The sequence below is a fragment of the Saimiri boliviensis genome, chromosome 1 (genome assembly GCF_048565385.1).
Source record: "Saimiri boliviensis isolate mSaiBol1 chromosome 1, mSaiBol1.pri, whole genome shotgun sequence".
In the NCBI taxonomy this organism is placed as follows: Eukaryota; Metazoa; Chordata; class Mammalia; order Primates; family Cebidae; genus Saimiri; species Saimiri boliviensis.
The window spans coordinates 28453981-28466351 of record NC_133449.1 but is presented as its reverse complement, the minus strand read 5'-3'; positions in this window follow the sequence as shown (position 1 = coordinate 28466351).

The following is a 12371-nucleotide window of genomic DNA, read 5'->3' as shown; positions in this document are numbered from 1 at the left end:
TTTGAAGGTACCATAGAAATCACCTACAGATGGAAACAACTGAAGCTCAGAGAAGGCAAGTGCCTTGTCCAAGATCACACAGCACATAAGGGAAGAAGTAGGACTGAAATCCACATTTCTCTGTTCCTAGTCCTGGTTTCTCTTTTCTTTTTTTGAGACAGGGTTTCACTTTGTTGCCCAGGTTGGAGGGCAACGGGGCAATCTCGGCTCCCTGCAACCTCCAACTTTTAGGCTCAAGAGACCCTCCCACTTCGGTCTCCACAGTAGCTGAGATGCCTGGCTAATCTGTATTATTGGTAGAGATGGTTTCACAAGGTGGGCCAGTCTAGTCTTGAACACCTGAGCTCAAATGAGCTGCCCACCTTGGCCTCCCAAAGCATTGGGAATATAAGCGTGAGCCACCGTGCCTGCCTGGTGCTGGTCTCTTTTCACTATTATACAGCTGTCAACGATCATGGAAAGTTCTTTTTCCCGTTTGTTGAGTTCTTCTTCCTTTGCAAAGCCTAAAAAGAACCAAGATGATCCAGGAAATTCAGGGACTCCTCATTCACTTCCAAAGGCAGTTTGTTGTCTGTTGGCTATGCTGTATGAATTGCTGTTTCAATTAAGTTTTCCAGCATTTCATGTGAAGGCATGCAAATGACCACTGATTCTAAATAAACCCATTTAGATATTCAGGGTTTCTAAATACAGAGACTCTTGCTTTCTGTCTCATTCTTTCTCTCTTCCCTGGCTTTCTTCCCTCTAGCCACCTCCATTAAGATGCATTTTTTAAAAAGGCTTTACTTAGGACACATATTTTGATGAAATCCTGCACATTTTTCTTCTTTCCCGATTTTTATATTGTCATTGTTACAATGTATTATGATAATTTATATTTGCAAAATTTGTTTTAATATGTTAATTTTGCAATGTGACTATCTCAAGGCTTCTAATGAGGAGGAGGAAGAGGCTACAGATAGGACGAGGTAGAGAGACTTTTAAAGATGTGGGTAGGGTGTTTGGGAATGCCTGGGCAGTGGACTATTTATGCAGCGCTGTGGGTGTTTTGAACCCTCTGGAAACTAACAAGCAAGCTCCACACGTAAACTTGATGGAAGTCCTCCAAACTTTGGACAACACAGAGACCTTTCAGAAGCCTGAACCAAGGCCAAGTCAAATTATAGCCCAGGGCACTGGTGCAAATGAGAGGCTGAGCAGATCAGAGGAAATGACACTGGTCCAGGACCCCAGGAAACCAGGGCCTGGTGCTGGGTCTACCACTTAGCAGTCATTTCCTTGTCGGTAAAAAGGTATGATAATAGCTCTTATCTCATGGAGTTGCATTGATGGGAAAAATCGAATAATGTCTGCAAAATCCTGAGCACCATGCCTGTCCCGTAATAGCACTTACTCTTTGTATGAGATGCCAATAGGCTTTTGGAGAAAAATACATGTGTACTGACAGTCAGTCAACTAGAGACAGCCCCCACTCGAGTAGTGAGGCAGCAGGATCACGGCCACAGGCTTTGGAGAGAGACAGGTCTGCTTTTAGATCCCAGCTCTGGCATTTTCTAGCCGTGTGGTCGTGGGCAAGTTACCTAACTTCTTTCCACCTCAATACCCATCTCACAGGGTTATGGCGTGGATTAGTGAGGTAACCCATGTGAAGCACTTGCCTCAGTACCTGGCGCGTAGTAGGTGCTCAATAAATGGTGGTTAGTGGTCCAGGTCCTTAGAGAAAGGAGCTGTAAGAAGCCAGCCAGAGGAGTGAGGCGGCTGAGCCAATTATAAAACTAGCAGGATTAAAACAAAACAAAACAAAACAAAACTAGGAGAGCAAGGTCAACCCCTCTGGAGCCTATATTAGTTTCCTGTGGCTGCTGTAACAAATTGACACAAACTGGGTGGCCTAAAACTACAGAAATTTATTTTCCCACAGTTCTGGAGATGAGAAGTTCAAAATCAGTATCGCTGGGTCAAAAGCAAGGTGGCAGCAGGGCTGCACTTTCCCAGAGGCTCTGGGTAGAAGCTGCTCCTTGCCTTTTGCAGTTCCTGGTGGCTGCTGGCATTCCTTGGCTCATGGCTGCATCCAGTCTTTGCCTCTGACTTCACCTCTCCCTCCCCCGCCACCCCGTAATGTTCCTCATTCTCTAACTTGTAAGACACTTGGGATTACATATAGGGCTCACCTGGATAATCCAGGATAATCTCTCCATCTCAGTATCCTTAATCAATTAATTAATTTTTTGAGACAGGGTCTCACTGTGTCGCCCAGGCTAGAGTGCAATGTTGGGAACATGGGTCACTGCAGCCTCAACTTCCCAGGCTCAAGCAGTCCACCTCACCTCAATCTCCTGAATAGCTGGGACTGTAGGTGTATATCACTGTACCCAGCAAATTTTTTTTTTTTTTTTTTTGAGACAGGGTTTCGCCACATTGCCCAGGCTGGTCACGAATTCTTGAGATCAAACGATCCACCCGCCTCAGCCTCCAGACCTGGACTTAACATCCTTAATTGAATCATCACATCTGCAAAGGCCTCTCTTTCTTATTAGATCACATTTATAGGTTCCAGGGATTAGGGCATGGTGTCTTTAAGGGCGATTATCCTGCCTGCCATAGGGCCTAATGCACCAGTAGCTGGGAGAGGATTTCAGTTTGCTTTTCCCTGGAGTGATGTGGCAGGGATAGGAGTGTGATGAGAAGGAGAGGAGCGATGCCCCCAGAGCCGTGACAAAGTTAAGCCAAGTCTAGCCTGTATGGTTAGGGACAGAGCAGGATAGATGAGGGATATGTGGGACATATGGAGACCACATGGAGATAGGCAAGGGGACATCAACAGAGCCACAGAGCAGAGCGGAACTCAGCACCAGCGTCTGAGCAGGGACACGTTAACGGCCTCTAGGGAAAGGCATGAGTCACTTGGACATCCAGCAAGGGGAGGGAAGAGACCAAGGTGTACCTGATCGCACTGGTGAAGTTCAGAGCCAAGGTAGACAGCACCGAGAGCCTTAGACCCAACAGCTCTCGCCTAACCTCCCTGAGCTGGGCCTGGCTGGGCCGCAAGGAATAAGATGTAGTCCATGTCTTTGAGGAGTTCACATCCTAGTGCCGGAGACAAGCATATTAAAGTGCTTTATTAGCAATGTGCGTATGCGTATGGTTCTGAGGGAACATGTATAAAAACAGTTACTCTATCTGCAGCTGGAAGGCAGTGGATCTAGAAAGTTTCAAAGAGAGGAGGCATTTGAGATGGATTTTTCCACCTTTTTCTAGACAAGGTCACATTCATAGGTGTTAGCATGTGGGCATAATTCTTGGGGCCATTGAAGTTTGAGAAGGAGTTTTCCAGGCAGAGGTGTACAAAGCTGGAGTTGAGGGACAAAAAGGCAGGCAGGGTTGGGGAGGCTAGTGACCTTGCACGTTTCCTGACTTCACCTTGATGTGAAACAAGCTCACTCTTCTTCCCACTGAAACAGGCAATCAAGCATTGCCAGGGTTTTATAATAAAGGACGAACTGCAATCTAAATTAGAGCCCTGAGATTGGAGTTAGAAGACAGACTCAGATCTCAGCTTTGCCATTACTAGTTGAGTGATGTTGGGCAAACCACTCCAGCCCTCTGAGCTCCATTGCCCTATCTGCAAAATGAGGGGAGAAACGTCTTTCTCTGAGGAGGAAGTGAAATAACGCAAGGGAAATAGTTGGAAAATCTACATGCTCAAATAAATGTTAGTTTCCTGCCTTCTTTATAGGTAAGGCAGTTTAGTCTTGACAGACCACCGGGCAAATTGTTCTTCCTGCTAGGGAGGGACAGTAGTGTTACCCAACACCTTCATGAATGTCAAAGACATCTCACCTTACCAAGAGCGAGACTTATTTTCTCAGTTGTACTTTCTTCTTGCTTCTCTCTGCCCCACCTCCATACTCACAGGAAAACTTCAGATTCTGCTCAGTCCTTTTATGCCTCTGTCCTTCTATATTTTGCCACTTTGAGACTGTTCACTTCTAAAGAGAAGGCAATTTCTTAGTATGGTAGGCACTAATCAATATACATGTATACTCTCCATCTCAGGCAGCAACCATCACACTCCATAATCCTTGACGTTCTGGGAGCAGAACCAGCGGCTCTGCATCGCAGCTCACTAGCTTGTGTAATTCTCCCTTGGCCACTCCCATCATGCTTCTGACGGCCCACTTCTGAGACAAATGCCATCTGAAGATCCACAGGAGGTACATCAGTACAGTGGTTCAAAGGATGGGGTTTGGAGTGAGAGAGCCTGGGTTCAAATCCTGCCTCTGCCATTTCACATCTAAGCTTCAATTTCTGTCTCTACAAAGTACAAAAATGATAGCACCCACTTCAGAGGGAATGCCACAGTGATTAAATACGAAGCTTGTAAATTGCTTGGCACAGTACAGAGATTCTATTAACTAGTTTTAAAGGGAAGGATTAGGACTAGGAAGATGCGAAACTTATTTAGAAAGCTAGGAAGAGATGGAATGCTCTGTCAGTACTTCCAACTCTCCCATGATTTCCAGTGACCAAATGACAGGGGCAAACTGTGAGCTGACAGAAGGGTTGATGATGAGAAAGAAACAAAAGCCTCTTCTCCAAGCTAGCCTCTTCAGAGGCCCGGGTGGGGCCTGAAATCCTAGCCCCTAGACAGCTGATCTCTTGACCATACATCTCTTGGAGTTCTCTGATATAAAACAGAAAGTAAACACATGATATCATTAACATTTTCTGCTCAAAATCTTTTTTTTTTTTAATTTTTAATTTTGAACACAGAGTCTCTCTCTGTTCCTGAGGCTGGAGTGCAGTGGCATGATCTCGGCTCACTGCAAGCTCTGCAGTTCTGGGTTCAAACGATTCTCATCCCTCAGCCACCCAAGCAGCTGAGATTACCAGCATACACCACCACACTTGGCTAATTTTTGTACTTTTAGTAGAGACAGGGTTTCACCATGTTGGCCAGGCTGGTCTCACACTCCTGGCCTCATGTGATCCACCTGCCTTGGCCTCCCAAAGTGCTGGGATTATAGGCATGAGCCACCATGCCCGGCCTAAGACAGGTAAATTTTGACAGGGAAGGTGTAGTGGGTTGAATGATGGCCCCCAAGAGCTATGCCTACATGCTAGAACCTATGAATGTGACCTTGTCTAGAAAAAGGGTCCCTGCAAATATAATCAAGTTAAGAATCTAGAGATTATCTTGGATGATTTGGGTGGGCCCTAAATGCAATGACAAGCATCGGTATGAGAGAGCTACTCACAGAGCAGAGACACTTGGAGAAGATAAGGCATGGGGGGGAAAGCAGCCCTGTGAAGATGGAGGCAGAGATCTGAGTGACGTAGCCACAAGCCAGAGGACGTTTGGAGTCACCAGAAGCTGGAAGAGCTGTGGAGGACTTTGACCTTACATACCCTCCGGAGGGAATGTGGCCCTGCTCACACCTTGATTTTGGCCCTAAGATACCGATTTTGGCCTTCGGGTATCGAGAGAATTCTAATTTTTCTTTTTTCTGAGACAGAGTCTCACTTTGTCACCCAGGCTGGAGCGCAATGGTGGGATCTCGGCTCACTGCAACCTCCGCCTCCTGGGTTCAAGTGATTCTCTTGCCTTAGCCTCCCAATTACCTGGGAATTACAGGTGCCTGCCACTCCTGGTTAATTTTAGTACAGACGGGGTTTTGCCATGTTGGCTAGGCTGGTCTCGAACTCCTGATGGCAAATGATCCATCCACCTCGGCCTCCCAAAGTACTGGAATTACAGGCATGAGCCACGGCACCCAACCCATTTCTGTTGTTTTAAACTAGAGACAACAGAGGTTTGTGGTCATTTGTTATAGCAACCACAGGAAACTAATACAGGCTGTCAGGAAGGAGAGGGGGAAGGTTTGAGGTACATGAGATGAAAAGGGTTGGATCCCAGCACTTCAAGACAGGTCAGGGCACTCACTGAGACGGGCTCACTTTCAGAGGTTGTGCACACAATGTAGTCCATCCCTGTTTTCCTCATCTTGTTCATTCATTGGCTTCTGCCAATTACCACAATGGCCTGGACAACCAGTGTTTATGTAGGCCTTGTGTCCTGCCAAACACTGCTCTGGGCTCTGAGCACATGGCACTTAGCAAGTCGGCTGGGCCCCCTGCCCTCACAGCATGTCCGGTCTGGAGGAGCTGTTCCCGCACTCAGCCCGGCTTCTGGACTCTCTTCTTGCTGTCACTCACGCTTGGATTTGACAATGGAGGTTCTGACCTTGACCTGTTCTTGTTCTACTTGTTTTCAGCTTTGGCTCTTTTCTGGTTGCTGCTCCTCTCCCATCTGTTCCCCTCCCTTTCCAGGGTTGGCGCTTGGCTCCTGCTGCATGCCTGGCCCAGCCTGGCACTTTTGGATCAGCTGACACTGACTGCTCCATTCAGCCAGCACCCCACCCTAGGCCTCATCCACTGTTTACAACTCCGTCTCCTGACCTGGGCTCTAACATCCTGCTTCACCTCCTGAATATAGCTTCATATTTGCTCATGGATTTAACCACTGCTTCAGCTCTCCTGGTTCTGACGTGAGCTTGAAAGGCTGCTAGTGATTTATAGTTACTGACCTGCCTCATCTACCTGTCTCTAGGAGAAGGGAGTTGTCCAGAGCAGGCTAAAGAAGGCTCTGATGAGCTGAATGAGTTTTCTGTGGTACTGTGATCTTCAGATGAATGTCAGCCATACCAAAGGCTTAATTGTCACAGTGCCTCCTTAAACACGGAAACTTTGCTGGTTCTTTTTTGTTTGTTTATTTGTTTGTTTGAGATAGGGTCTCACTCTGTCACTCAGACTGGAGTGCAGTGGTGCGATCTCGGCTCACTGAAGACTTGACCTCCTGGGTTGAGGTGATCCTCTCACCTCAGCCTCTAAAGTAGCTGAGACTACAGAGGCACACCACCATGGCTGGCTAATTTTTGTAGAGACAGGGTTTTGCCATGTTGCTCATGCTGGTCTCAAACTCCTGAGCTCTGATGATCTGCCTACCTCAGCCTCCTGAAGTGCTGGGATTGCAGGTGTGAGCTACCATGCCCAGCCCTGGTTGTTTCTTATACATTGCAGCTTAGGTCTGGTTAATAGTTCCACTTTATAGACTGTAAATAAACTCTCTGTTCAAAGCAATCTGTTTATTTTCAATGTGTGTAACACAATGATTATCACACATAGCTCTCCACAACTTTTCTTCAGTTGATCTTTTATTTTTACTTTCTTTTTTTTTTTTTTTTTGAGACACTCTGTCACCAGGCACCAGGCTGGAGTGGAGTGGCATGATTTCGGGTCACTGCAACCTCCGCCCCCCAGGTTCAAGCAATTCTCCTGCCTCAGCATCCTGAGTAGCTGGGACTACAGGCGTGTGCCACCACACCTGGCTAATTTTTGTATTTTTAGTAGAGACGGGGTTTCACTATGTTGGTCAGAATGGTCTCAATCACATGACCTCGTGATCCACCCGCCTCGGCCTCCCCAAGTGCTGGGATTACAGGCGTGAGCCACTGTGCCCGGCTTATTTTCGCTTCTTCTCTTTCCTAGTAAAGAGTAGAAAGAGTGAAACTGAACCCTTCAACATTTTTCAGACAAAAGGATTTTGCATTTATGGTTTTTAATGATCAAATGTATCTCCTTTTGGAACACACAGAACTGGAGAGCAGTGAATGTATCTTCTTGTTTATTTCTCTGCAGTGCTATGTAGCAAAGGGTGGGAATGTGGGTGAGGAAGAGAGAAAGGAACTAACTTTTACCCAGATTCTCTAAGTACCACGCACAGAGGTAGGTATTTTGCAGATAATAATCTCACTTAAGGCTCACAACAATTTCAGGAGTTAGGTAGTATTATCTCATTTTATAGATAGGGAAATTGAGACAGAAAGTTCAAAGTCCTACCCAGAGTCATACAGTTGGAATTGGGAGCTGAGCCCCAAAGTTTCTAAAGTCTGATTGGGGCTTGAGCCCGTATGTTGATGTAGGTGCCTAATACAAATGGAATAATGACAATGAAATTGTTTTTAGAAATCAGCTGGGAGCATAACTAAAACTATAGTCAAATCACCAGGGCATAATACCTCTTTGCTAGAACAAGGGCTGACATGGACTTTAATGAATTAATTTAGAGATGGAGTCTTGCTCTTTTACCAAGTTTGGAGTGCAGTGGCATGATCTTGGCTTACTGCAACCTCCGCCTCCTGGGTTCAAGTGATTCTCCTTCCTCAGTCTCCTGAGTAGCTGGCATTACAGGTGTGCACCACCGCACCTGGCTAATTTTTGTAATTTTAGTAGAGATGGAGTTTCACCATGTTGACCAGGCTGGTCTCGAACTTCTGACCTCAGGTGATCCACCTGCTTCGGTCTCCTGAAGTGCTGGGATTGCAGGTGATACAGCCTTTAGAAACTTTGAATTTTTGAATGGAGGCTCGTGAGTATAAAAGGAACTACATTTGTAGTTGGAGATTGTCACCTGCCTTATAGCTGCTGCGAATAATGCTGCTGTGAATGTCGGTGTATACGTATCTCTTTGGGAACCTGCTTTCAATTCTTTTGAGCATGTACCCCAAAGTGGAATTGTGAGATCATATGTTAATTCTATCTGGAATTGTTTGAGGAGTTGCCATACTGTTTTCCACAGGAGCTGCACCATCTCCATCAGGCCTGGGCGTTGTCATCCCTCAACAATCTCCATCCGACGTGTTGATGGTGGAATCCTGGTTTCCTGTCTTTTGTTCCTCTGATTTCCCTATTTCTCAGTGCCCCATTATCTTACTATCCTAACTTCCCAGAGTCCGATACTGGGAGGCAAGTTGTAATGTCTTCAGTTCCCCAAACTTTCTTTCTTTATTTTTAGACACGGTCTTGCTCTGTTGCCCAGGCTGGAGTGCCATGGGGCAATCATAGCTCATTGTAGCCTCAAACTCTGGGACTCAAGAGATCCTCCTGCCTCAGCCTCCCATCTCCGGGATTATAGGCATGAGCCACCATGCCTGGCTCCCAGCTCCCCAAACTTTTACCTCCTACTTTTACCTCCAGGAGTACTTGGCATAAAGAGACCTGACCGAGGTTGAAGGGACATTTGCATGTCAGATACCTGGGAGGTTGGTGTGGTTACCTTTAAGATTACCCTGTCTCCAAGCAACTATTATAAAGCAAATACACAGAGCTAGTGTGAGCGAGGCCTAGGGTAGGGAAACAGGGTTGAAGGAATGTTTACCTGGAGGCTCCTGGTCACAGGCAGGTCCCTGCTCCCTCATGTATTGGAAGCATCAGGCCATGAGGCTTCACATTTGATTTCCAGGATTAAACTGTCCATTCCAGACTTTGGAGAGTAAATTAAGCCCCGACTCCTGGGTTTCTGGATGTAATGCAACTCTCCCCATCCCCATTATCTGAATGTATTTAAGAAGCTACAGGTGCTGGTAGTCAAGCCATTCGGTGATTTATTTTTTAAAGTTACTTTATTGTTTTTATTTTATATGTTTTTCTATTTTTGAAACAGGGTCTCGCTGTGTCACTCAGGCTGGAGTGCGGTGGTGCGAACTTGGCTCACTGCAGCCTTGACCTTCTGGGCTCAAGCAATCCTCCCACCTCAGTCTGCCATGTAGCTAGGACCACAAACTCGCACCGCCGTGCAATGCCCAGATAATTGTTTTTTAAATTTTTGTACAGACAGGGTCTCATTTATTTGCCCAGACTGGTCTCAAACTCTGGGGTTCAAGCAATCTGCCCACCTCTGTCTCCCAAAGTGTTGGGATTACAGGTGTGAGCCGTTGTGCCTAGCCCAAAAAGCCACTTTGGTTACCCAGGGCAAACCCAGAATAGTAGAGCTCCAGAAAAATCCATGGCTTAAACACACATTAAACAGTGATTGGAGCCGGGTGCGGGGGCTTACGCCTATAATCGCAGCACTGTGGGAGGCTGAGGTGAGCCGATCACCTGAGGTCAGGAGTTCAAGATCAGCCTGACCAACATGGAGAAACCCCATCTCTACTAAAAATACAAAAATATCTGGGTGTGGTGGCGCACACCTGTAATGCCAGCTACTTGGGAGGCTGAGGCAGAAGAAGCACTTGAACCCAGGAGGCGGAAGTCACGATTGGCAGAGATCGTACCATCATACTCCAGCCTGGGCAAAAGAGCAAAAAAAAAAAAATGAGTGATTGGAACTTGTGACCCCCAATAGTGGTGGAGCAGTGGTGGGCTAATTGCCCCGGGAGAGGAGCGCATGGCAGCCTGGTATGTGGCCACAGTGAATAATAGACCAGGCACACGCCCAGCTCACCCGTGAGTCTGGGGATGCGGAGGCTGCCTTGTGATTGCTGCCTTGAGTTCTAATAGGCTATCTCAGCTTGTCACAGTCTGGGCACTGAAACTTCTCTCCCTGCTGTGGCGCTGCAGGGTTTGAACCCTGCAGGTCCTGCCTGGAGGTGGAACAGCTCTCTGTCCCCACCCTGCACAGGGCGAGGCCTGGGGCTCTGGGCCTGGAGGAGGGAACAACTTGACTGATTACACTCACCTCCCCCAAAGCTCCTTTTAGCGAGCACAGGCTGTTCCACTTTCCCTGTAGCTTAGCAACCTGAGCCCCTGACAACTGATTTATTGGAAAAAAGCTTAACTTTCTCCAAGCAGGTTTTCTTTCTTTCTTTCTTTCTTTTTCTCTCCCTTTTCCCTCTCTCTTTTCCCTCCTTTCTCTCTCTCTCTCTTTTTTTCTTTTTGGTACATAAGCAAGCCTTGAATGTAACACGGTCCTTGCAAATTCCTCTGAGGGATGCTGATTTCACCCTCTGTAGTGTGGACTCCTGCCTGGACATAAGCTTTCTCCCCAGTCTTTCAACCTCAGGTCTCACCTCCCATCCCTCCTCCATACTGTAGCCAGAGTGATCTTTCTTTTGTTTGTTTATTTGTTTTTGAGACAGGCTCTCCCTCTGTGGCCTGGGCTAGAGTGCAGTGGTACAGTCGCGGCTCACTGCAACCTCTGCCTCCCAGGTTCAAGCGATTCTCCTGCCTCAGCCTTCCAAGTAGCTGGAATTACAGGCACGAGCCACCATGCCTGGCTAACTTTTGTATTTTTAATAGAGATGGTGTTTCACCATGTTGGCCAGGCTGGTATCAAACTCCCGACCTCAGTTAATCCACCTGCCTCGGCCTCCCAAAGTGCTGGGATTATAGGTGTGAGCCACTGTGCCTGGCCCAGAGTGATCTTTCTGAAGTTGAGTTCTGACAAGCTTCCTGCTATGGTCTGAATGTTTAAGTCCTTCCAAAATTCACATGTTGAAATCCTAACTCCCAAGGCGATGGTGGTAGAAGGTGAAGCCTTTAGGACATCATTAGGGCTCAGCCCTCAGGAATGAGCGTGGTACCCTTATAAAAGAGGCCCAAGGGAGCTTGTTTGCTCCTTCTGACATGTGACGACATGGTGAAAAGATGCCGTCTATGAGGAAGTGATCCCTCACCGGACACCAAATTTGCCAATACCTTGATCATGGACTTTCTAGCTTCTGGAACTGTAGGAAATAAATTTCTGTTGTTTATAAGTCACCTAGTTTGTGGCATTTTGTTAGAGCAGCTTTAACAGTCTAAAACACTTTCCCTCTTGCTTAAAACACTTTGGTAGCTCCCAGGAGAAATATTCTCTTATGGCCCTCCAACACCAGCTCTGCTTATCTCTCTGATATCACCCCGTCTCTCTCTATGCCTTCACACTCGACTCCCCTGATTAGAATTCTTCTCTTTCTTGCTTCACGTCTTGGCATAGGCTGTTCCTTCCGCCAGGAATGCTCTACTTCTGCTCACTTCGTCTTCAAGATTCAGCTGAAACTTTGGTTCCTCTGCCAGCTTTCTTGCCCACCACCCAGGCAGAACTGCCCACTCCTTTCTCTGTGCTGCCAACCACCCAGGACCTACTTCTGGGAGTGCACATATGGACCTGTGCCGTCAATGTGAAATTGTCCCTAGACTGCAAACTCCTTGAGGGCAGGGAGTATTTCTCATTCTCCAACATGTCTCCTGTGCCTGGCCCAGTGTCTGACACATAGAGAATGATCTGTGTGATCAGGTGATCATGTGAATGAATGAGAAATATAGGAAGGAAAGAAGGAAAGAAAGAACAAATGGTGTGATGGAAACAAGTCTGAATATCCAGAAGCCAACATCCAAGGAGGAGGATGATGCCCACAGTGACATCTGCCCAGCAGGATAAAAATGAACGTCTCCTTGACTTCCAGGCCCTAACCCTGTGGCTCAAAGGCAAAGAAAGGTAGGCTTCTGGAGGCCTGGGAAGGTACCTGGGAAGAGAAAATGCAAAGCCAGGCCATCTGAGCCCATTTGCTCCCAGATTCATTTCTTGCCCATCTCTTTCCTGGAATTAG